At 40.7% G+C, this 27,583-nt stretch overlaps 1 long non-coding RNA gene across 1 annotated transcript in view; it reads left to right on the top strand.

The window, feature by feature from the left end:
- Positions 1-27,583, top strand: part of LOC135981364 (uncharacterized) — a 96,984-nt gene that overhangs the window by 55,019 nt on the left and 14,382 nt on the right. The window contains exon 2 of the long non-coding RNA XR_010598351.1: positions 1,858-1,997. This is a non-coding gene — a long non-coding RNA (uncharacterized LOC135981364). The remainder of the gene's footprint in view (positions 1-1,857; positions 1,998-27,583) is intronic.

Here is a 27,583-nt window from a genome sequence, read left to right as displayed (position 1 = left end):
GGCTTTTGCAATTTGGCAGACTGGAATAAAAATGGAATATAGCTAGGAAAAGCACACTTTCCAGGTACTGGTCTGAAGCTAGATGCTAATAATATTCATGTATGTTTTGAGTCTCTGTCCAAGATCCTAACAGCAATCTGAAGGGAAGAACAGGAGGAAAAGTGGTTGGAAACGTATGAAGTCTGATAAATAATATGAAAGTTGTTTGCTTAGTAAGATGTGCATTTTTTTTCTTTTTAAAGAGATAGTCTAATCTTATGATATATCTATCTCTAAAAACCAAACAAGAACATTTATAGTGTTTAGCATAGACCCCTTTCAGCATTTGCCCCATAAATACCCTGCTTGATAAGATTTTTGTCCAACCAACATTTGATATGCTTTTCATACTCCTACAATTAAATGGGGTTTTACTAAATTATGTTTAGTCAGATTTATACTGGTGCTCATTGCTAAGGCAGCTGAGTAACTTACAACCCTAAAAAACAGTTTGGGCACAAGAGTGACTTTTTTTTTTCTGTAGCTAGTAAATTAGAACTGAAGTATTTAATACAAAACGTTGCCATATGTTCCCTCTTCCCTTTCTTCCTTTTGTGGAAAACAAAACACTAACAACTTTATTAGTATATCTTCATATGTCTGTCCTCTAATCAATACATACAATATGGTTTTTAAAATATAGGCTCTGTTCCTCATGTGTATTTCTGTTCCTCATGTTAAACCCCCTCAGTATTTTCTCTTTAGCCAAGCAAGCCATTTTCCCTACAATAAAAAACTAGTGTCCTAGCTTGTAAAAATAACGGTGACTATCGTAACTGTTTGATCTCAACATATCAACTTGACTAAGGGTCTCTCCGCAAGTAGTAGTAATGTTAAAGCTAGTCGTCCTACTCTGTAACCAGTTTTGTCCTACTGTAGAATCTCATTTCTTAGGAGAAAAATTTTCAATATATACAGGAAGTTGTTCTTGGACTTTTAGTCCCTGCACTCAAATGGATACTGATTTGAGGAATAAGGCATACCTCAGCACTATACAGATGAGACTGAGTTAAGGCTATAATTTAATGCTGATTTTAACAGCTATTTCTTGATTATCATAAAGGCTTTCTCATGTGCTGACATCCGTGTACTTTAGTTCCTACTTTTAGGGAAAATGTCATGTGATTTAAGCATATAGTACTTTAGTTACTGTGGTGACAGGTGTGGATATTTACAGGAATGCAATCATAGAAAAAGGAATGAAAATACCTATGCACTTGGTACCTATGTTATTGCTGCTGGCCTTTTGCTCTCCCAGATCTGCTCCCGGCCTCCACCGGAGCACAGCAAATAACCTGGGCATTTCCCCTCTGAGCAGTGTCACATATACTTCTGTGGGAATTGATTCTCATTCCAGCTGCTCATGTCCTATCCCAATTACTCAGCAATGGTGCAAATGGTTTTCCTGGATCATAGACTTGTATAATTCTACTCACCTGGGGCTAATTTTTTTATTTTTTTTTTTACTTTTGAAAAGGAAAGGAACATTATCATTAGGTTTGTCATTATTATCCCATGTTAAAGGATGGGAAAGTAGATATTTGTATCTGAGCTAGTACTGTTTCATTAGTTTTACCAGGCTGAGTATCATCATATAAAGGATGTGTCTATGAACCAGTCCCAACCCTACAGTGTATAATTTGTATCCATGTTTAGAAGGTTATGGAAACTCCATCTAAACTGAGAAATCACAACAAAACAGCTGATTCCAAAAGTAGTACAGAAAGCTGCTGTTTTTTTCTGTGCAGGCTCAGGTAGGGATACTTAACAATATCCATTGTACAGGTCCAAGATGGTTATGTATTTTCCTTTACCTAGGATTGCTATCAACTCATCGGCTTGGTGAATGAGATGTGAATTGAATTTTGACACTGGTGGCACTACAAGTAGAAGGATCCATGTGATTCTGATACCAAGATGAGAATTCACCGTAGCAACTGGCTCAGTTGCTCCCCAAGGTAAGCATTTCTTCCACTTCATTGCCAGGATCAAACCCCGGGGGAATCAGCATGGACTTACTGCAAATAAGATTGTTGCTTTTCAAATATACTGGGCTCTTAATAATCAAAATGAGTCTCAAGCATTCCATTAATTATCCAGATAATAAGCTATGAGCAGTCTGGCATTTCATCTTTGTGTCTCTGACTTGGTTTTTTTTCACTAACCAGTTTGTGTAATTCCTCAGTTATTTTGACATCAGCTATTTTGATATTTCTCAACTGGATTAACATTTATTGAGTTTTGCTCGCTCCAGGTTAAAACAGTCTTTTAGTCTTAGTATTGGTTTGCAAATTACTTCTGCTACATAAAACTTGTATGATTGTGACTTTTGTGTGTGTTTGCAAGTTCAATAATGCACACTTGCTGTCGCTAATACATAATCACCATCATGGTCCTAGATCTTACCATATGCAAAAAGTTTATTATTTTTCTTATGATGTAGTCGTCTGTATTACTTTGCCTGAGCTTGTTTCATAGAGTTTAAGACCAGAAGGGAGCATTAGATCATCTAGTCTGACCTTTATAGTACTCTGTGTGTGTGTACACATGTACAAATGAATATATATGATGCTGGGGGAATAAAGCTTTTCACCGTAAGTAGCAAGGCCATGAGTGAGTTATTCAGGTCTTTCATATGAGAGTTTACAAAAGCTTCATATACCACATCATCATGTATACTGTGTATATTCCAATTAACAGACAGGAAAACTGTTTTACAAATGTTTTAGACAGCTCTATTATTATTTATTGGGTGCAATTGTGCAGGTGCAACAGTTCACTTGAAAGTCTAGTGCCTTGGTATCATGATACAAGATGCAGACAGAGACAGAAAATATAACCAGTAATTTAGAAAACTCTGAATTTACTCAAGCTAGCTTTTATAGGCATAAAAATGTCCGTGTTGAATCTGATACCTTGGCACCTAGAAGCAAGCAGTTGCTTGTTGTGTCCATTAGGGAAGGGATGACCCTCCCATTTTCAGTGATACAAAATATGTGGTTTCAAGCCCTGCATAGTCATGAGATACTAGACCTTAAATCTGTCACTGAACCAGGATTAAATATTACTCATCATGAACCTTGAAATCCGTTTAATTTGGTGGTAGAGAGAGAATTGAACATTCCGTGGGGAAAGGAGGAAACATCCCTCTAATAGGTTGATTTAAAAAAAAAAAAAGGCAGCTGTTTGACGCAGCTCCAAGATTTAGAATGTTAGAATAAGATCTGATAGATGAATTACGTGGACAGAGGGCAAGGTGAAGTGGTCAAAAGTGCATGATGCGTGTAACTGTTTATGGTGTTTGGAGGAAAGATGTGTACAATATTCATACGCTGTAATCATAGAAAGTCAAGAAAAATTAAGGCTTTGACAGCACATTAACTCAGCTGTGTTGCATTTACTGACTTTTTTTTTCTTTTTTGGTTTGTGTTTTTTTTACAACAGAGAAAAGTTTGGGTTTTCTCACACTCCAAAAAACAAAAACAAAAACCCACCAAACCAAAACACAACAGCTGAAGGAACTTTCCCTTTGTGTAGGCAGAGATCAAGCAAGGGAAATGTCACTCCAAAGGGCAAATGCTTTGACAAGTTACAGTGAAAATGTAGTATTATAATAGGAACCCTTTGGCAACTGCCACTGCCTACATAAAGTTGCAAGTCAATATATAATTATGTGGATGGGCAGCAGTGCCACAGGTAAGGTTGCCTCTGGATTTCCAGTTTAACAGGACCTATATTGCATATACTCACTGATACTACTTCAGACTGAGATTTCACCAGATCTTGCAAGATAAGATCAAGACTGATTGGCAAGATCTCCACAGAAAGCCAGGTCTCTGCTTGATGTGGGGGTGTTGATTAAACAGGTGGGGCCCCCTGCCATCTAAGCAAGTCCTGTACCAATGTCCCAGCATAGCATTCGAGAGTGCTGTGTCATATTTTGGATGAGATCTAAAACTGAAATCCCTGATTATGTGTGGTCATTAAAAATCATGTGGCATTTTTCTCGGGAATAACTCTGGTCTCTAGGCCTAATTCCAGTTTGGGTAACTACATCCTGCCTAGCTAATTTCCTCTTGGAGATTCAAATGGATGTAGTATTTTTATTCTCTTCCTGTGCTACTCTGTGCTATTTAAACAACCGGTGGATTGCTCTCAGAGATGGCTGCATTTCAGTGGAGGTGAATCCTGTGTGCATGTACACCCTACACAGAGATTTGAAAGGGTATCATATTTAGGGTGTTGTTTCCACAAGACACTTAAGAATGTGCCTAACTTTACGCAGGATTACCCGTGTATAAAGTCAGGCACGTGCTTAAGTACCTTGCAGAATTGGGGCTTAGATTAACAAACTGAAAATACCACAGATTTAACTGTTACTGTCTCCAGAATCTCACCTAGAAGGATTTAATATGATGGTCTTATGCACTTATTTTGAAGTGTTTCCTATAGCAACTCTCTCTGCATACCTGCAGTGCTATTCACCAGATATATCCTCAGCATCTATATTTAAGTGTAGCTAATAATGCCATCCTACAACTCCTGTCTCACCTTTGCATATTGGATTAGAAGACCTTTCAGGTTGCAGGGAACGAGCATGTTTCACAGCTCGTTTTTTCTTGCTTAGTCTGATATGGTATGAGCTCTTTTAATCACGAACACTGCATAATCACTAGAAATTTCATTTGCTGTTCCGTTTCCGAACATTCTGGTGTGTTACATATTTATAAATTTTGCTAGAGCTAAATTGGACTCAAGTCATAATTTTCTCCTTTTTCCATTATTTATAATCTCCTCTTCAGTTAGGTCATGAATTTACCATTCACAATATATTCAGACACCCACTTTTTGGAATCCGGTACAAACTGATCAAATGTTTGAAAAAGGGAGATTTCTCATCAGATCTCGTTCCTAAGAACCTCATGAGGTCTTGACCTGCTTTATTTAGTTGGTATAAAAGTACCTACTACCAAAGACCAAGTGCACTGTTTTGGGAATTGGGGCATGGGGGTGGGGAGGGGGGGAATAGATTGACTAACCAACTGTTTTTTGTTTGCCCAAGTGGTATCTAGCGTTTCTTTAATTCATAGGTTTTAATGACATTAGATCATCTAGTCTGACCTCCTGCACAACACAAGCCATAGAATTAGACTTAAACTTGGTATTTTCTGCATATTGGACCACTCCTCCTGGATTTGTCTTCCAGCTGCTATGTTTGTCCTAGGACATCTAGGGAACATCTCACTGATTTATTATACAGGATGTCAGTGAGGATACTATTGTGGTCTGATGTGGTCTTTCAGTCGGTAAACAAATGATATATTACTCATGTGAGACAGTATCTGGTCTGCGTCACAGGCGGTGTGATCACGTAGTTAAATGTTAATCTAAGGTCCTTAGGTCTCCTGGACCACAGTCAGTTTGGTTTTAGGCGTGGTTATAGTACAGAGACCGGACTGGAGGGGTTGGCTGTTTATTTCCTCCTGGTAATGGATGAAGATCTGGAGTACATGCTGTGGTGTTTTGTTTTGAAGAGATATTATAGGCCAGGCTATTTTGACACTCCTGCAGATCCTGGCAGGTAGGAGGAGTTGCTCTTAAGTGGTCTGGTTGTACTGGTGATATTTAATCACGTATTTCCATTTCATCTAACAAGGTCAGTATGCCTGAGTGAGTCTCTGCCAGATAACCCAGTAAATCAATCCGAATAAGAGTGAGGTAATGCTACTAGGCTTGGGGAAGCACTTGGAAGTTATTTCAGCTCCCTTTATTGGGAGAGTATACCCCTCATTTCTTACGTGGGTGTGCCATCTGGGGGTGTCCTTTTTGATCTACTATTGAATGGTAACATTACTGGCCAAAAGCACTTTTTTCCCTGGTTGGAAAGTTCTAACCTTTCCTTTTGGATGCTGCCCTCTGCAGTTATCCATGTTGTAATGTGCTCTCTGTGGAACTATGCATGAAGACCAGCTTGATGTCCATGCAGAATGTAGATCGACTCTGGCTTCCAGTTTGGTTCTGAGTGCAGCTTCAAGGTGATTTTGACCTATAAAGCCCTAAATCATTTGGGAACCAGTTACTTGAGAAACTGCCTTACTTTTCAGGTGATACTCCTGCAGATGAAATCATTGATGGTTCTGCTTTAAAACAGAGTAAGCTGCTCTGGACTTTGTTTTCCTCTCTGCTTGATACAGCCAGGGTTTGTTGACTTAGAGGACACATTGCAAGGCCTATCTATTCTCCAAGGCTTTTAAAATGCGGATGAGTCCGAGTGCTGTGGAGAACAGTTTTTGTTAAACCCGAAAGAGTGGGGAGGATGTTGATATATTTTATAAGGTTGGCAAATATTTGTATGGCACATCCATACAATGAATAGGGATATTTGGGGGGAAAACAAACAAACTGAAATAAATATAGTCAACTGCAGTGACTGTTAGTGGCTCAATCCCGCAGCGTGCTGACTCCCTTTGTGAGGTTCTGACTGCCCTCAGTTCCCATTAAAGTCCAACATCTCCCTGAACTGGGCCTCCTCTCTGCTGGTGGGTAGGTGATACCAGCCTTTTGTTGCAAGTAGCTTGTAATATGGACTGTAACATTGTGCTTGTTTGTCAGTAGCGCTCTTGGTAGATCACTGCCCTGATGAGAACAAATGTACAAGCACAGCTACACTTTGTCTTCCCTGGACGGGTTCTCAGAGTCAGGGGAAACACACGTTAGTGTCAGATGGAATATTGGGAGACGAGAACGTACACTTCTCCCAAGGTGAAGGGAGATGTCTCTCACCATTCTAGTGAAAAGCACAGGCCTACCAAAGCAAGGCCTAACTCAAGGGTCTCTCCCCTCCTCTCTAGCCATGTCGGCAAGTGATATTTTGGGGAGGTTACATGGGGATAAGATGTTCCTAGCTCTATATAATCCCAGCCCGATGTATGTTGCCACAGTGTTATAATAGATGTCATTTTCTCTTAGTAGATTATTGCTGAAAGGCTTTGTGAAAGAGTGGGAAGGAGTTCCAAGATAAAGTTACATAAGGTCTGCCAGAATGTGTGCCTAGCCTAACCTAGTATAATATCAGAAAAAGGGGCTGGGATTGTTCTTTCCAACAATAAATGGACTAGCTGCCTCTTATAAGAGATTGTACCCCTGCAATGGGGCATCGTCCACTCATTCCCAGGTACACAATGTATTCAAGTGGTGATACAATGTTTGCTTCTACTCTGTAGAATTGGAATCACTTTCTCTGAAGTGATTGCTAGACTGAGCTAAGCGCTAGGGTTCTCTTGCCTAAGTTGTACCTCGCTTTAATTTAGGGGTTGCTAATCTATAGGTTCCCCCTTCAATGGCTGACCTGGAGCAGTATATATCATTGGTATTGTGGTAGCACCTAGAGGCCCTGACTGAGACTGGGGCCTCATTGTGCTTGGTGCAGTATATACACACAGTGAGAGCTAGACCCTGCCCTGAACAGCTTAGCCTAAATAGATAAGGCAACGGGTGGGAGGGGAAACAGGCACAGAAAGGTGAACTGACTTGCACAAGGTCATAAAAGCTGGTCGGGGCAGAGCTGGGAACAGGCTCCTGATTCCCCCTGCATTGGGCCACACTGTACAAGCCTGAATTCCGAGAGGATCCCAGAGTTCCCCAGGTATGCCCCTGGCATGTGTATGTCTGTCACAATCCTGTTCTGTTCCTCTTGGTAACAGATGAAAGAACGGAAACGATATTAGTTACTTGCTATAGCTAGGTGGTAAATAAATCCAACTAGTTCTTATAAAAGTGACCATAAATTGGGCATTATCCCAGCCATGGTATTTTTGGTTGATTTTTTCTAAACCTCCTCACACAAATACAGTTCACAAATACAGACATATGGCTTGATTGAAGTCAAGGGTTAAATCGACCTAATGCTGCTAAATTCGACCTAAACTCGTAGGGTAGACCAGGGCTTAGAGACTGCTCATGTGAGTAAAGTTACACATTTGCATGAGTATTTTCTGATCAAGGGCCTGCAGGCTGATGGTTAGAGTTGGCTGGGATTTTTCGACAAAACAGAAATGGTTTATGGAGACGTTTCAATAAAACTTTCTCAGGTCCAAGATTTGGGGAGGGGAAGAGCAAGAGATCCACTCCAGAGTAGCTGATAGCCTGGTGGTTAGCGCACTTCTCTGGGAGGTGGGAAACCCAGGTTTAAATCCTTGGCTCTGCTAGATTTGGACTTGAGCTTGGGTCTTCCCCATCCCAGGGATGTTCCCGTAAGCACCAGGCTACAGTCCATCTTTCTCTCACTGGCCCAATGACCTTTGATTCGGCCAGAGCAGGGGCTTGAAACTGGGTCTCCCACATGAGTGTCCTAACTACCAGGCTATTGGCTGTTCTGGGGTCTGACTCTCTCATGGTTCTTCACATTTTTGAAAGGTCTCTGTTTTATCCTGCTGTGGAACAAAAACAAAATGTTGAAACCTCTCATTTTTTGCAAAACACAGTTCTTGTTTTCTGGCCAGCCCTACAGATGATGCTTTTTCCTTTGCTTTCGCATCGGGGTTGGCTGTTCTTTCAAGTTTTTTCATCAGCTTCTCTTCAACCCTCTATATATTAAATCTTTGGTGTGTTTTAAATCGGGGAGGAAATCTATTGGATGTCACTCTAGGCTGACAGTGATGGAGTACAAGCAAGTGGTGGGTGTTTAATTTGAAATTCCAGCTCTATTCATCCTCCTCAACCGTGGTCTTTGGACATGGCCGCTAAGAGCGTTTCTTATTTATAGACAGTGTTTTACTGCCCATGGGGTAAAATGTTTCTGGAGTAAGAGTCAGCTACTGCATCTCTGTCCATGTGGTTCATGTAGACAGGCATTCCTATAAGATTACCTGAGAAACAGGACAGACATGAGAAAACATGAAAGCAAAGGGAAAACTGATGGAATACAGTTAAAATTCTAATCCACATCATGAATTTACATAAAGGATTGAATGTTATGTAAGGGAAGAAAGCATGGAGGGGGGGGAGAAGGAGGACAGGTTAAAGAACCATCTGGCAGAAAAATGGAAAGATTCAGAAAACTCATTTTCTGTGACTGTCTGTCAAAAGTAAAGAGTGATGTATGCATACAAAGATTACAGAATACTACCCCCATCTGTCCCCAGATTTGCTTTACTGTTTCAAATTCTAGATTTTTATATAAAGATTAAAATAGCTATTTAGTTTGTGTTTGTACAGCACCTAGCACAATGGGGGCCTGGTCCATGACTAGGGCTACTAGGTGCTATAGTAATACAAATCATAAATGATAAAAATTATTGATTTGCTGGTTTATTTCTAAAATGGCAACCAGAATTTTTCTTCAATTGAGGAATTACATATTTATATAGCTCTTCTCATTTCTATGCTGTTACCTAAAGTAAGGTGGTTTGACCACTTGCTTTTGGAAACTATTTCCTGTCGGTCTTAGTCTGCATTATTTCTCCTAAATTATTTAAAGCTATTAAAAAATTTATGGCACATGTACAGTGCCACCTTTAATGGAAGACTGGCTTTCACTATGCTCCACTAACACAGTCTGTATTGGTACTGACTTTCGATGGTGTTGCACATCAGCCAGTATTTATTCTCATATTTTATTTCAGCTGAAAACAGGATGAATTCAGATACGCTGTACATCGATGTCATTGAAAATTTAAGGACATAGCTAGTTATATTTCACTTCCCTAGATCTAGGCATTATATTTCAAATGAGAGCCCATGCTCCTTTTGATTTTTAAAGGGGGCTCAAATTCCTGTAGAGATAAATATCTGTAATTTAAAATCCTGTTTCTTATTATCTTGCATGTTTATTTGTCCTCTATCGGGTGGAAGCGAAGGAGTCAAATCCACACTAGATCAGCAGTTTCTCCCCTCCCTGATCCTCCGCTGTTTTCTTGTAAACTATACTTTTGTCCGGGGCATTCTTTTACCATGGCATGCCATGATATTACACCAAACCTCAAGATATTTCAGCCTGTTTCAAATGCAAGTCCCACATTCAGGGTATGGGCATGAAAATCAGAAAGGGTGGCACCATTAGCTGATCTTATTGATATTTGATTTCTTTTGTGATCAAATAGACTAATCCAATTGTGTTAGTAATCAAATAATAAAATGATATCATTACATTGTTAATTTGGTGTTTATTAGATTGGGTTGATTTATCAATATATGTACACAATGGCATATTTATCAATCATGCAAATGACTTCAAAGATGTATGGAAAAGCTGGCAATAATTGGTGGTCTTCCATTGAGATCAATAGCCATACACTTCAGGGTCTATAAAGCTTTGTTATAGCTCCTTACATGGATCAGATGAGCAGGATTTGATCCAGTGTATAGTAACACCTTTTGAATGTTTTGTGTCTCGCACATCAAAAGATATTTTATCAGTAGGGCTAACCACTTGCTTAAATTAAGGTGTTCATCTAGCCCTTTCTCTGGAAGAAGGAACAAAACATCTATTAATTAAAAAACAACAGTTCAGCACAAAACTATTGCATGTATTGTTTAACTAGGACTGTAGCATTGTATGAAAATGTAAATACCCAAATATTTCCTCAGTGTTGAGACCCTGTTCATCTAAAAGGGATGCAAACCCTTTGCATAGGAATGTGAGCACATGCTTTTCCCAGCCTGCTCCCAAATACATAGTACACACACCATGGGGAATCCAAACTAACCCCCTTCCTGGGCTGTAGTTTTATTAATAGTGATACAACATAAGATCAGCTTCAGTCTTCACCCAGGGTGTGGCTGCTCCTAGATCCCTCCTCCTGGCTGCTAGCTCACACCCTAGATCATTTCTTTCTAGGAGAGCCACTCCCATCCTACTTATATCAAGTTGGTATAATGAGGCACCTGCCAACAAAACCCACTTAATATTCCACAGCAGGATCAACACCTACTAACATGGTGATGTGTTTCAGGCAAACACTACCAGCCTGGTCTAAGGAATTTACAATGAAAACAACAACTGGCCCTTATTCATAATACTGTCAGCTGTACTGGTACAGTAATATTGTAGCTAATGTGTAGTATTGCTTCCATCTGTCATGTTTGAGTTGCCCCTAAGTCAATGGCAGAATAATACCAAAACATTAACTATATGCGCCAGGGGAGAGTTGCAAATGCAAATCTGGTCTGTCAGGATTTATCAGACATCATTTTGTAATCAATAGTTTGTTTATTAAACAATCAAAAATTGTGCAAGCCTCATAGCCAACAGACCAGGCTCTGCTCAGATGTTTCAGCTGAATCAATGCAAGTAATCATCTGCTTTACATCCAATATTGAATCAGTGCAGGTACTGGAATGACAAATGGCTTTATTATCTGTATGGAATCGACTGGAAATGATAACTGAGTCTCAGAGGCTTGGTATTAAGAACACTAAATTTCTGTACACTTACGTTCTTATTTTTCCATTCCACTTTTGTTTCTTCCTCCCACCCCTTGCTCTAGCTCTGATTCAAATTAGAGTATTTTACTATGCTGTGATTGAATCATGTGTAATTAGCAAAAAGGTTAATGTAACAGGACAAAAGGAATCTATTGAAAAACAAAATGGAAGCCAATGGCAATTATTCTGGATTTATACAAGATGAAGTATAACTATCTCCTCTGACTACTATTGCAGGCTGACTAAATTCCATCAATTTGGCTTGGCTGCATCACCAATAAGGAGATGAAAGTGACAATTCAGTCACATAAAGTATGTGTTATTCAGGCAAAATATATTTTTGTAGTTCAACCAGGCACTGTTCAGTTACCTCTCTGGCTGTGTAATCAGGTGTAATGATACACCATTTCATGTACAAAGAGAGAGCATATTTGCCATGTTTCAAACATTAAAACTCAAGAAGGGGGAAATGAGTTGTGGGCACTTTGCCTGTTTCTACTCTAACCTTTTATTAAGCACATTTTTTTTCATCATACTTTTGCAGGAGCTTTTGGCAAGAACACAAGAGCCTTTGACTGTTACTAACTACCTTTAAAAATGAAGTTCAAATGTTTAAGGATTTAATTTATTTCAAGGGTTTTTCCACTACAGCTGTTGTTGATAATGCTGACCTGCCAGGAGGTTGGCAGCAAAAGTCAACAAGTTGTAGAGTTTAAAATACTTAGCCAATATACTTTTATTTTTCGAGTTATTTTTCACTGCCTAGGGTTTCTCAGCCATTTCCCTTGTAGATCACGTTTGTGAGACTGCAGGATGCTGTACCTTGTTTATGAAAACTAAACCAAACCAAACCAATGTTCTGTTTTTAACTGGGACAGCTGCAGTCTTTATTACCCTCTGGAAGATGAGGATCTTGTAGGCATGAGTTGTATTTCTCTTTTTCTTTTCTTGATCTTACAGCTGGCTTGATGTCTGATCAAGAAGTCAGATAGACTTGTGCCAAATTATATCATGACTGAATTTAGTCCCTAAAAAATAAAAGGAAAACTCTACTCTGTTAACTTTTTTCTGAGGTATTGACTTCAGGAGACATCATTCTACCACTATGTATTTACTTAGATGCAGCTTGCCATTTTACACATTTATCTAAAAGTCTGAGCATCTCTGGCAATTATTAAAAAATACAATAAATCTATTCACTGGGCAGCCAAGGGCTTGGGAAGGATGCTGTTATTGTTAGTACGTTTTTACAGGGCCTCCTAATTCAATATCCATTGAAGTTAATGGAAAGACTCCGATTGTCGTCAGTGAGCTTTCGATCAGGCTGAATTTGTCACCTGATGAAACACCATTGACACTGCACCAAGGACGAACTCAGCCCAAGCTGTGTCCTGGAGAGATCCAGTTCACCCGCCCAGGGGCTATAGGAGCCATACAATTTGCATGTTGTGTGAGGTTCATATGTAAATAATGGGGCTTTAATGGATTAAAGCGCTTAATACCAGAAGTAGCCTTATCAAAGAAACTATTAGTGCAGCAAGTGGGCTTATATGTTATGATAACCTAGAAATTCTCCATTCACACAGCATTAATATATTATACCTGCATGCCAGTAGTCCCTCATATCCTGCACCTCCCATATGTGCAATGGTTACAGGAATTTATGGAATTACTAAAGGGTATATACCTCCAACTGATATCTGCTGTAGTGACCGTACAGCACCTGTAAAGCAGCTCCTGGAGAGTATCATTGTTATGTGTGATATGCATGTGCTCTATAAAATTCATATACTTGTGACAATAGACATACAGGTCCCATGGAAGCCAATGGAGTCACACCAGGGAGAATGTTGGCTCAGTGTGTTATACAAATAAATACATTAAACAACCAATATTTGTGAATTTTATCTAATTAGTATGTTATATCCATACTACTATATACTCAGCCACTTGTTCTGAATATAGAACAGGAATTATTCCAAGGAACAAGATTGTCTGTTTCTAGTAGTAGATAGGATAATTGACAATAGTTCCTGTGCTTAGTTTTTAACTTGACTCCTATTTGACTTATTTAATAATGGGAAGGTGAGGAAGCCACTATACACTATAGAAGTGCATGTGAGAAATTGACTACGGATCCCTATATTGGATATCTTCCCTCTGCTCCATGGCTTAAATTTAAGAAACATGGGTAAAAATTTAGAGTTATGGGCACAGCCATGATTAGCCCATTTGATACTAGTTGGGAAGTCCTGTATTATGTCCTGTTACTGAAATTTAGTGCGGGTAGAAAAAACAATGTTCAGTGAGGAATTTAAAATGGTAAAAATGCTTGTCCGTACTGCTGCCAGTCTTGGTCACTTCTGATATCTCCTGTTCAGTATTTTAAGGGAAAATAAATTCAATTTTAAAACAACATTCTTACTAATTTTACACAAGGACTTCCCTCTCCGTCTGCATAGTGATTAAAGCACAGGGCTGGCAGATAGGAGACCTGGGTTCTAGTCCTGGTTCTCCCACTAGTGTATGACCTTGGGCAAGTCACTTAAGATCACTGTTCCTCAGTTTCCTCATCTGAAAAGTGGAGATAATCTTTCTCTTTCTCTCACACCTTCCTTCCCAAGGATGTTGTAATGATTTGACATTTGTACAGTGCTTTGAATGAAGAGTGATGCATAGATGTGAAGTATTGTTATGGAACCAAAACCTAGGATGGAAGTAGGGTAGGGAACTAGGAGATTCGTTGCCTGCCATGGCTCTCAGATGACGGAGTCATATGGGATCATGCTTGGAAAACACAGGATACCTCTTTGGCTGGCAGGCTTGTGTGCTTTTGTCATGAAGTTTCCTTGGAAGTGCTGCATGGATCACATAGACCTAAGGTTGTCCCTGACCACTGGTATGAAAAGTAGGGGCAATTACATACATAAAACACGCATAGATATAAAAAATTGTTTACCCAGCATGTTTTCAGCTGTTACAAAAAACACACTGCCAGAAGGCAGTTCTGAATAAATACACTTTTGCACAAGGAGCAACATTTTCAGTGTTCTTTCTGCATTTGCACCTGCTGTTTTCCTTAAAACAGATACAGAAGACGTTCAGAGGTTTAATAGAAAACATAAATGATCATTCAATAGCAAATATTAATGTAGATCTAGATTGGCATCAATTTCTTCTTCAGTGCTGTAAAATTGCTATTATATCTTAGTAGATCATATTATTTGATATGTTTTTTTCTTCACACGGGTTACCATATTTCAATACTACTCTCCTCTAGCCATCCACCCCCAGACAAATTGTCTGAGAAATCTCTGTGCTTGCAAATTATTTCAGCTGTTTACTTAGAATTCTAACCAATGGGTTTTGGTTGTTCATCCTTTTGTTTATGAAGAAAGCTTTATATTGCACATCTCTACAACTAATGTGATCAAAAGACTAATCATATGCTTAGTGACTTTTACCAGCATGGACTAAGCTCATGGAGAAACTGGTTCTCACTTTGCTCGTAAATAAGAATTGGGACTTGTTAGCCAATTCTGGAAGAAGTGTGGCCATATTGTATAGGTAACTAAAGTATTGCAAATATACATCCTCCCCAATGAAGCCTTTTGACCTATGAAATGCATTTTTATTTAGATACCAGTAGTTATTTTTAATTCGAGTCTTTTGATTTCTGTCTTGAACAATTGCAGGTGAGGCTTTCATCTGTTCCTTCTTTTGTGACCTAAACAGGCTTATCCCGGCAAGCCAGACACCTTCCTGATATTGTCCATCCTCACAAGACTATGGTCTATCTCCTGAAATTTTTAGAAGTACAGAGGACAAGATTGTCAGCTGGTGTAAACTGGTGTAGTTTGATTGGATCTATGCTGATTTATACCAGCTGAGGATCTGGTCCAGAAATCCATTTAGGGGCAAATTAATGAATGAAGGATTTTGCAAAGGATTAAAATCTGTAAATTCTAGCATCAGAATGTCTAACCTCTCATTTTATTCTTTTAATTAAAACAGACCTCCACACGATTGGTAAATATTTTGTAGTTTGCGGGTGCTAGGGTGATAGCAAGTGTGAAAAATCGGGACAGGAGGATGAGGATAGGTGCCTATATAAGACAAAAACCTGAATATTGGGACTGTCCCTATAAAATCGGGACATTTGGTCAACTTAGGGGGTGCAGGAACAAACTATCCTGATTTCCTTGGGTATATCTTCCATGGCTCTTCACTATGATGATTTCCTTTTGCACATTGTTAGTGTCCAGCAAAAAAATCCTTTTCACAGAAAGTCTGAATCATCATGCTAGCTATCAAACATGTATTTTCCACTTGGCAATGCTGGCACCCTTAGGAGCAGTGGAACTAAAGGAAGCTCAGAATTACAGAATTTGGCCTTTGTAGGAGTGCCAATTGAAGCAAAACTACTTGTTTCAAGCAGCAACAAATGGAAAATGTCCATAAGTAAAAGTTTAGATTGGAATATGTCAAAGTACCCAACTTATAAAAGGGGATAGCCACTGTTCACCATTCTGAAGATAAATTCTGGTCCTTTTTGTGGTAGGTTACAGCACTGGGATTAGCATTAAACAGAAGTACCTTTTTAATGTTTTCACATTATGTATAGATATAGGAAGAAATACCATTATTTTACTCCTGAAGGCTAAAATGTCGAACTCCTTTTACATGAATATTTACCAATATTTGCTTTTGTTCTTCCTTTTAGATAAACATTAATAACATCTGTTAAAGTTAACTGTAAATACCGAATATACAAATTCTGTAAAGTTGCAAACCTGCTCTTTTCACCACCTCCAAAACTGCCCAGCCCACCCTAACCCAAATCTCCTTTTCATCTTTTAAAGAAAAGAGGAAATATATCATTAGTGTAACATTACATTCAGATCCCAACACTTCCAACAAAGCCACACGAATCTGTCAACAGAAAATAAATCTGCAGCAGCAGGCACACATATTTATGATTTGATCCTATGTGGGGGGGATTTTTTTAGTTGGCTTTTTACTAGTTTGGAGGAAAGAAGTTAAATATTTGAGCACTAAAATGGATTGTGAAAGAGCACGAATAAAAAATGATCAGTCTTTTATACAATTACCTGGGTTTCCTCCTTACACAAGAGTTGCCATTTTGTTCTCCACACAGGTTTTTAATTGGTTCAGTTTTACACTAGTCAGTTCTCCAGTGTGCGTTTGTGCATGAATGTTGATAGGATTTCAAAAAATGTGAGTTGCTTTTTTCAGACCCTCAGGGAACTTTTTTTGTGCAAGTCAAACGATCCTACACGCATGAGAGAACAATCTCTCCCCTCTGGAAAGTGCTGATAGAGAGCAATGCGATAGCTGCACCACCACTGACTTTTTTAGAATTTACTTGTTCAAAAACTGATACCATAAAGAGATCCATCATAAGCCAAAATGTACTTTCTTCTGGGTAGGGTAGATTGTGGAGCTTTCACAGAATAGACTAACATCTACACTACCCGCCGGATCGGCAGGTTGTGATCGATCTATCGGGGATCGATTTAAGAACTAAGATACGTCGACTTCAGCTACGCTATTCTCGTAGCTGAAGTTGCATATCTTAGGTCGATCCGCCCACCTAGTGTAGACCAGGCCTGAATTTCTGAATAACTTTTGTGGGGTTCAAAACAGGCTGTGAAGCTTACTGTAGGTACTATTTACTATGAAGTTTAAGCTTATACCCTCTTGCTCTTGTGAATCAGTTCATTTAAATCTTAATGATCACTATATTAAACACCTCTCTGAAAAATTCGGGGCCTAATCTGCAGTTGGTGTAAATCGGCATAGTTTCATTTCAGTCAGTAGAGCGATACTGATTTACCCCGCTGATGCTGACACTTAACTTTTACTCAAAGGCATAGCACTTTATCGCATCAGAATTATTTAATATTGCATCCTCATGAGAAGGTATTGACGCTTCAAGGAATATATGTTACAGTGAGTTTTGGGTTTTGGAGGGGGATGCTGGTATGTTTGGTATAAGAATAGTCATCTGCAGCATATACTGTTAAGAGAAAGTCTTCTGTCAGGAATATTTGAACTTAAATTATACATACATATATGCTGAGCTGATTTTGAAAGCAGATTCACTGCACAGACCAATTTTAATATGTATCCAAGATATACAGAAGTTATATGTGTGTGTGAGGTATGGAGGCTTCATTCACAATGAAAACTAACTTATGGGGCCACCAGATCTCCTGCTGGTGCAGCGTAGCTCCCTTGACTTCAGTAGAACTAGTCTGTTTTATACCAGCAGAAGATCTAGTCCTAGGCCTGTAATATCTAACACATCTATTAGAGTCAATATATTACCATTCTATATAAATAATATTTTCAGACTAACATTTTAAAACTTACTCCCTTTTTAATCAGATGCTAATTTCCTTAAAGAGAATAACTTCTCAATTCCGCTCTTTATGTGCAGCACCAAGTCAAAAGCTTCATCCTTCCAGTGGATAATTAAATCAAATGGTGTTGATCTCATGTGACTCTTCTGGTCCCAGAAATCTTTGAACTCCTGCTGTCTCCTTGAGCAGAGCACAGCTAGTACTTTACTGGATTGGTGTCAGAAATGCTCAGAAGCTTGCAGGATCAAGCCCTAAGAAGAATTGACTTCTCCAAAAGGCTCCGTAATGACTTGTTAGAGGAGCTATGACAGACCATCCTGCCTCATCTCAGGACAGTTAGCGTGCAAACCAGTATTTTTGCTTTTCGACATTTTTCATCTTATGCAGGTGATTGTGGAATTGGTCATCTCCCCTTGTGAGGTCCCAGAGCCTGGTCTTCAGCCTGAGCCTGAACATCTACACCGCAGTTAAACAGCCCGAGCCCCATGAGCCTGCGTCAGCTGACATAGGCCAGCCATGAGGTTTTAATTGCCGTGTAGACATATGCTTTGTTGCCTTCTATTAGATAGAGGTAATGTTGATTCTTTTATAATATTTCATGTGTCTAATTGTGACTCTTAAGAGCAAATTGTAATCTAATTCAGAGAGAGCCTCATCAGACCATTTCTCTCAAAATCCAGTTATCTTGCTGGCATAGACCTTGCTATCTTCTGGTGAAACTGGACCCAAACAATTTAACTAAAGGATAGTTTTGTGCACTTCGCTATTGGGATATCCATGTGCAAGACAATATATTTTGTAAACTCCGAAGCAAGAGTTTTTCATCTGGAAGCTGGTCTTTTCAAGTCATGGTCTTATTGGAACTGCAGGTCAATGTTTTATATCTTTCCCATTGATATTTAAATACCACATATTTTACAAGTATCAGAGGGGTAGCCGTGTTAGTCTGGATCTGTAAAAAGCAACAGAGTCCTGTGGCACCTTTAAGACTAACAGATGTATTGGAGCATAAGCTTTCATGGGTGAATGCCCACTTCGTCGGATGCATGACATGACATGCATCCGAAGAAGTGGCATTAACCCACGAAAGCTTATTCTCCAATATATCTGTTAGTCTTAAAGGTGCCACAGGACTCTGTTGCTTTTTACATATTTTACAGTACATTTGACATGCACAGCTATTCAGCATCAACTTTTAAACATCATTTAGTACTGATTACACTGTCTAATTAGACACTTTGGTTCTTCATCTGACAAGGCAATGGAAAGCTAGGTAGAAATAAAGCTACAAGCACAATCTATTGTACCTTTTAGATCATCTTCAAATGGTTACTCGAATTTGCAGCTTGGGGACAGTTTTGGATCCCCAGCTGTTGTTGAATGATCAGATTACACCAATGAGCAGGAATGTGCTTTTCCATCTGTGCCTAGTTAGGAAGCTGGATGCGTACCTCGCCACTATGGTCCATCTCCATTACTTCAGGATTATACTGCTGCAATACCCTGTGAATTGAGCTGCCCCTTTAAACAGTCCAGAGATGGCTAGGCTTACTGTGCAGCGCTATGTTGTGAGTGGTGTATCTCGGTGGAAGCATATGACACCAGTGCTCCAGGATCTACACTGTATGCCTGATGGAGTTAATGTGTTGATTTTCCCCGTAAATGCCCTGGGTCCTGGCCCATCTTCTCATACTACATCACCACAAATGAGATCAGCCGAGGTGCTCAAACTTGGCCTCTCTCAAGAGAAGGGTCATTGGGTATGGGGTCCTTGACTCTAGAACACTTTCCCTCCTCCTTGGTTTCAAAATAGCCCAAACTCATTGATATTGAGGGCATGCTGTAAAAGGCATCTATTTGCTATGGCTGGCTTTTAGGTGGAGTGGGCTGAGTATATGCTGTTGTGTTATTTTAGCTACTGGGTGGCGGGTTAATTTTTCATGCTGCAGGGTGACATTTGGGACCTGCATAGGTGTTTCTAAACGTGACTAAAATTTCTTTAAAATTGTATTCAAGAAAATAAAAAGAAAAGTACAAACGATGACAACATTTGAATTGACTGACATGAGATGGCTGTAGTGTCTGAACTAGCTTTACTTTTCCATTTTTGTTGCTAACTAGAAGTAGTGCATCTCATGGGTTGGGTCAGTGTCAACTTTTAAAAGTCACTGTCTTTGTTGGTAGGGTGACCAGATGTCCCGATTTTATAGGGACGGTCCCGATTTTTGGGTCTTTTTCTTATAGGCTCCTATTACACACACACCCCCATCTCCCATCCCGATTTTTCACATTTGCTGTCTGGTCACCCTACGTGTTGCAGTCTTAAAATAGCAAGGACCCAATGTACAAGGAATCCATATGATGTGGGGAAGGGTTTCTGTTTCAAATATCTGGTGTGTATTGTGAGAAATCTGCTACTGAATTGGAATTGCACAGAGATGTACACAGGGAATTATCAGTGCGAACTGACCAGGAGTAGCAGCTGCTCGTGTGTACAATAAGAGCTACACTTAGCAGAAATTGAGAGCATGGGCAGCCATTGACACAGAAATGCCATCTACATTTCTGAGGAAAGCCTCTCTTCCCCATCTCCTCCCCGCCAGAATTCTTGCCAGGCCATCAACTTGCAACCCTCATTCACCTCAGCTTGCGTTCCATCTTCTTGAGTAACAAAGCACTATGTTCAGCTTGGCCAGGGGCTCAACTCTGTTCCCTCTGAACACTCATCTGCATCCTCCAGGATCAAGCACTACATGTCTTATTTGCTTTAACGTTTTCCCTTGTAATCACCGTGAAAAACAAATGTCAACTGATTTATTGGCACATGTTCCTTTCAGCAGGAATTCTACATTGCAATGTAGCATGTAGGTTTGCGGTATTATTTTAGGGTTACTTGCATGCCTTTCGTCCTAAAGGATCCCAGAGCTCTTTAGAGCTATAGACCCAGATTCAGGAAAGCATCCCTGTTCAGGAGCACACTAAAGCACCTGTGAAAGTGATCTCCTGATTAGGGATGGACTGTAGCACATACTTCAGTGCTTTCCTGAATTAGGACCATATTTTGTATAGCACCACTAAAAACCTTTGAATGAGCCCCTGATGGTGTGGCTGATGTGGTTGGGTCCTCTGATGCTGTTGCCAGAGTAGATATGGGGACAGAGTAGGCACTGGCCATCACATACAGCCCCCAGCTAAAACCTCTCCAGCGCATTATCCACGATCTACAACCTATCCTGGAAAATGATCCCTCACTCTCACAGACCTTGGGAGGCAGGCCAGTCCTCGCTTACAACCCCCCAACCTGAAGCAAATACTCACCAGCAACTACACACCACACCACAGAAACACCAACCCAGGTACCTATCCCTGTAGCAAACCTCGTTGCCTACTCTGTCCCCATATCTACTCTGGCAACAGCATCAGAGGACCCAACCACATCAGCCACACCATCAGGGGCTCATTCACCTGCACATCCACTAATGTCATATATGCCATCATGTGCCAGCAATGCCCCTCTGCCATGTACATTGGCCAAACCGGACAGTCCCTCCGCAAAAGAATAAATGGACACAAATCGGACATCAGGAATGGTAACATACATAAGCCAGTAAGTGAACACTTCAACCTCCCTGGTCATTCTATTACAGATTTAAAAGTCACTATCATTGAACAAAAAAACTTCAGAAACAGACTTCAAAGAGAAACAGCAGAACTAAAATTCATTTGCAAATTTAACACCATTAATCTGGGCTTGAACAGGGACTGGGAGTGGTTGGCTCACTACAGAAGCAGCTTTTCTTCTCCTGGAATTGACACCTCCTCATCTATTATTGGGAGTGGACTACATCCACCCTGATTGAATTGGCCCTGTCAACACTGGTTCTCCACTTGTGAAGTAACTCCCTGCTCTCCATGTGTCAGTATATAATGCCTGCATCTGTAACTTTCACTCTATGCATCCGAAGAAGTGAGGTTTTTACTCACGAAAGCTTATGCCCAAATAAATCTGTTAGTCTTTAAGGTGCCACCAGACTCCTTGTTGTTTTCATCAAAAGTCAGTGCACCAACTTCGTCCTAGGTGTAAGAGAATGCAACTTCTTTGAAATTAACGGAATTCCATCCTCTTACAACCAGGATGAATTTGGCTCTGTTTATCTACCTTGGAAGAAAGGTTGTCTTCATTCCGGTGGAATCTGAAGCTGTGATTTCAAGGATTATAAACTCCAAGGTTTCAACCACAGAATAATCTGTCTTGTGGTTCAATATTTGCTATTGCAAATATACTTTTTAATAAAGGCTGACTTGGCAAATAGCCATGTAAACTTACATCACTTAATGCAAAAGTTTTTTAGAACCTGAGCTGCAGTAAAAATAATATTTGATGGTCCTGTAGACTTATAGTATACTTCCTCAATGGCAACTGCATGGACGTATGAAGGCAAAGTACATCAAGCATGTGCAGTTAAAAATTATAACTATATTTATTTGTACTAAGACAGGTCTGCAGACATGCACAGTCTTAAGGATTCTGCCTTTTGTGAAAGATTCATTTTCCCTTTCAGTGCAAATAAGTTATCGATGACAGCCATTTCTGTCTGATTGTCTCTCCCCTATCCTTTCTGCTCCCCACCTTTCTTTTTAACTGTTCACTCTTTCTGGACAGCATGCACGCGTGAATTGTGAATTGATGCAGCTAAAATCTGAATAGCATTTTAGGAAATTAAATTTGGTCAAATTGCCTTTTTAGCAAAGGGTGCTTATAACAGAGTGGTAAACCCCTTACGGGCTGGGGGGCTTGAGGCTAGCCAATCCTGATTACTGAATTAGCCCCACCAGAGAGAGAGATCAGGCAATTTCCACCATAAAAGCATCAATAAGCTGCCATAAGGAGTTATTTATGACAGAGACGAGGTGTAGTAAGTTCGTGCTACAGACCTGAATTGGAAGCCAGAACTAACAGGCTGAAGAAGGCTGGTCTCCAGATGGATAAAATCTGGGAGTACTGGATCCAGCGCCTGTTAAAGCCTTTTCCCGGTCAGGGTCTCTGTGGGCCTGGAAGCCAGAGGGCTGAAGGCTGAGCTCCAGCCAGATAAAGCCTACAAATGCCATGCCCAGTTTAAAACTATTGTGAAGACTGTAGTGTTTGTTTTGGACTACCAGCGGGGAGAGAACACTGAGTTCTGTTTCTGACAGACTTTGTGGCCAGCTTCAGTGAAACTAGTGAAGCAAAGAGACAATGGAGAAGAAGAGCCCACGCCCAGAAGGTGGGCTGTGTGGTTCCCTTAATCAAGAGGGAGGGGTTTGGGGGCCCAGAGGGTGATGGGGGACTGTGTGCACAAAATGAAATATACTGGACCCCACCCAGAAGGGGTAATTTTGTTTAAAATACTGTGGAGTGGACTGTTCTGAAGGAGCCCTGCAGAGAGAGGGAAACAGAGGCAGGGTCCTGCAGAATTACCTCTGGCCATGTGGGGGTGCTCAGGAGGCAGCCAAGCCTGTTCTAATGCTGTTAAATATAACTGATATACTCCTGGGGGAATTCCACGCCACTGCGCAATGCAGAATTCTGCAGAAATTAATGTGCACGCCAAATTTCCTTTCTCCACAGAAATGGGCTGCAGTGCTGCTGGCTGCCACCAGGGGCCACTGGACCCGGCAGAGCCCAGCTCGCATATAGAAGACACTGATGGGGGGAGGGAGAGGGAGCTAGAGGTTCCTGGCAGCTGCAGTTCCCAGCATGCCCTGAGGGAAGGAGAGGGCGGTGCACAGGAAACTCTGTGCAAGCCTGGGACCGAGCATCAGGCTGTTTCTCCCTCTAGGGCAATGGTTTTCAAACTATGGGTCGCGACCCAGAACTGGGTCGCGGAATGTAAGGCACTGGGTTGCAGCGGCTCTGGTCAGCACTGCCGACTGTGCCATTAAAAGTCCCGTCGGCAGTGCTGCCTGGCTAAGGCAGGCTAGTCCCTACCTGTTCCAACACCGCGCTGCGCCTTGGAAGCGGCCAGCAGCAGGTCTGGCTCCTAGCGGGGGGGGGGGGGTCGCGGGGCCCTGAATACTGGCTGCACACTCCCATTGTCCGGTTCCCAGACAATGGGCGCTACGAAGGCAAGAGCCACACAGAGCTGCGTGTGCACCTCCGCCTAGGAGCTGGACTTGCTGCTGGCCGCTTCCGGAAGCCTGCCTCTGCACCCCCACTGCGCCGCTGACCAGGAACCGCCCGAGGTAAGCCTGTGCCCCAACCCGGCATCCCAATCCCCTGCCCCAGCCCTGAGCCCCCCCAAACCCAGAGCCCCTTCCTGCCCCCCAAACCTGTCATTCCTGGCTCCACCCCAGAGCCTGCACCCAGAGCCCTTTCCTGCACCCCAAACCTGTCATCCCTGGCTCCACCCCAGAGCCCCCTCCCACACCCTAACCCCTCCATTCCCAGCCCTCACACCCCTCACCACAACCCTCTGCCCCAGCCCTGAGCTCCTCCCACACCCCAAACCCGTCATCCCCAGCGCCATTGGGCTGCGGGCATGAACAATTTTCTTCAACAGGGTTGCCAGAAAAAAAGTTTTAAAACCACTGCTCTAGATCCCTGGGCTATGGGGAGGGGTAGGTGGGTGTCTGGGATGGGGGGCCATGGCTGGGCTCTGGGGTGCAGGGGGTTCTGGTACCTGGGCCGGGGGTGGTGTCCCGTGGCTGGGCTCTGGGGGGAGGAGGGATGGGTATCTGGGCAAGGGGGACCCAGCGGCTGGCTTCTGGGGGGGAGTGCAAATATTTGGGCGGGGGGGAGGGAGTGCGGGTATCTAGGCTAGGGGGGCCCTGTGGCTGGGCGCTGGTGGGAAAGGGGGTTTGGGTGTCTGGCCCCCCGGCTGGGCTGGGGGAGGGAAGGGAGCAGGGAAACAAGAACAGGTTGTCATAGGGATTACTTTAACTCTCCTCGGGAAATTTTTATGTGTGTCTGTATTGTTACAGACATACTTGCTGACAGGTATTTTGAAATAAATTACCAAAAGAATTGAAACTGGCATGATTCTGTAGTGTTGTTTTTACAAATAAAATTTGCAGAATTTTGCAGAATTTTAAAATATTGTGTACAAATTTTTTAATTTTTAGTTGGTGCAAAATGCCCCCAGGAGTACTGATAAAGTGTAACATTGTGAACTGAACAGTGCCTATGTGGAGTTAGAATTTAAGTGGGGACAGCTGTTAATTGAAAGCTGTTAATAAGCAACTGGCCTCTAGAAGACTGCATTCATGTTGTCTTTTTCCTTGGATGCTTTGGCCCTATATACTAGCGGATTCTATGAAACACCGTATAGCTATTAACCAATAGAAATGAATTCTTCAGTTGCCTAGTAACTAATCCAATCCAAGAAGGACATAAAAATAGAATACATAAATTTAGAACCTTTAGGCCCTGTGCCAAGCAAAATATTCTCACTTGTAGAAGTCAGATCTGTGATTTGAATTTTTTTAATAAAGTAGTCTATACTTTTTTTATGTTGACAAATGGTACTTGCTTTACATATCTGACTAATTACACATCCAGGGCATAAGGTCGTATAGTGTCTGTATTCCTGCACAAGAATATTTATTCATAATTCTAAAAATAATTATAACTCAAAGGGGAGAATGGCTTAATTGCTGGCTTCTTTTCAGATTTTAATCTGGTTAAAAAGCCAAAGGCTACATTATCACTTAAACCTAATTATATTGTCAGAAGTAATAGCATAAGCATCTGTTGAATTCAAGACTAGTTGTTCAATACCTCATTGTAAAGCTTGTGAGAAAAATATTTTCTTTACATGGTAGTTCTTTATGTGAAAATATTATCAGTATATACCACACCTTCTTCAGAGTGCTGATGAGACTGATTTTTGGGTTACCCTAAAGAAATGTTTCTGCAGACAATCTGTGTCTTGTTTTAAAATACATTTCATTATTTTGACTATTTTAGGGACTTGATTCTGCAATCACTGATCCACATGAAGAACTTTATGCACTTTGATGTCAACAGGATTACTCACTTGCATAAGTGTAGGCAGGGCCTGAGTTTGGAATTTTTTAGTTTTGGCAGTAGCATAGTTAGATAAATTTTAAGGGCTAGACCTGCAAGTCCTTATTTATCTGAGTAATGTCACTGTGGCGCATTCTTCATGGACTACTCATGAGAAAGGGCATGCAGCATTGGACTTTGAATTCATGTGAAGCATATAATTTCAAATGCCTGTTCTTGGCTATCAGAATGAGGACAACAAAACAACTTCTGTGTGCTTGGAGAAACCTGAATTCTGATTTAAATGATCAGTCCTGGACTATGCATTATGTAAAGTTAATTCAGCTATTACTTAGTCTTAAACCCCTTTTTACATTCAATACGTGCTTTTAAAGCGAAACAAAATGTGTCCATGGATTGGCTTCATGTGCTTGGTATGTTTTGCTTGAAGTAGAATAAAGTTTTAGATATGATCAGCAGCTTTTCACTCCACTTCGAGATTATCAAACTGGGGAGTTAAAAGCTAAATAAAGCAAACAGTGCTTTAAATAATGTTTTGAGTAATTTCTGTATAATAAACTCTCGCTGCTGACAGTTGCTGGATCCACTATTTTTATATGCTGTAATTGTAAATGCAGCTATCAGAGTTGTCTGAAGTGAATGATGATGCATGATAAACCTTCATCTCATGCTGAAAGAATTTGTGTGCCAGATCTAACAGCATTTCCATTGGAATATCATTTTAATTAGCATGCATGTCTGAAACCAAGAGAAATATAGTCACTACAGTTATTCCGTTAATGCATGATGTGGTTCATCTCTTAATGGAGCAAAAATTTCCAGCTGATGAGTTTTAAGAGTCAGTCCAGACTGGAAGTGTGTATTTCTGTCTTTCGTTTGTTTAATGAATAATTAGTGTGTGCTTAGGGCCTATATTTTCTGTGTAAATTCAAGATTATTTTTCAATTATTTGGATTATATTTTCAATTGAGTATGAAGTTGTGGTAATATGCTTGCATCATGTCAAAAATCTCCAGTATGTGAAAGATCCTCTCTAAACCTATGAAATGGGGTTTTCATTGTCTTATTACATTATATGTTGAGCTCTGTCAATTTTCTTGACTCTTTTTTTTTTTTTTAAAGAGGAAAGACACTATCTTCCCACAAGCCTGACCCATGCATTGTTTACTCAACATTTATTTCAATAGAAGTTTTGATGTACAGGATTGATCCCTATCTGAGACTATTAAACCTGCTTAGATACATAATACACTTGAGTAACACAAGATAGTCAGGTCTAAAAGTGTGTGTGGGGTGGGAGGGGGGGGGGGAATTCTGTCCAAGCCCTCTCCATGTAATGGAGAAACTCTTATATCAACAAAGTTACTATGTACTCTTTGAGCACCTGGTGGCTCACAAAAAATGACAATCCCTGCTCCAAAGTGTTTGTCTTGACTAGGAAAAGCAATCACATTTAGCTAATGGGTGTCAGCTAAGCCTGACCTAAACTTGACTGCTTTTCCTAGTCAAGAGGAACCCAAAGAGTGTACAATCTAAACTTCACACAGCACAACAAATGAAGGTTATTCAACAGGAAAGGAAGGGAAAGGACAAAGTTGGGGACAACAATAGCACTGGTTTTCAGTAAGCGATTGGGTCCTGAGCCAATGAACTCAATGTGTGTTCTTCAGGCATCAAGGCCTACAAGTATGTACAAATGTCAATGCTTTGGTTCTTTTTTATTTTGTTA

Source organism: Chrysemys picta, chromosome 2 (genome assembly GCF_011386835.1).
Source record: "Chrysemys picta bellii isolate R12L10 chromosome 2, ASM1138683v2, whole genome shotgun sequence".
NCBI lineage: Eukaryota > Metazoa > Chordata > Testudines > Emydidae > Chrysemys > Chrysemys picta.
This window is presented reverse-complemented; position numbering and strand designations above follow the sequence as displayed.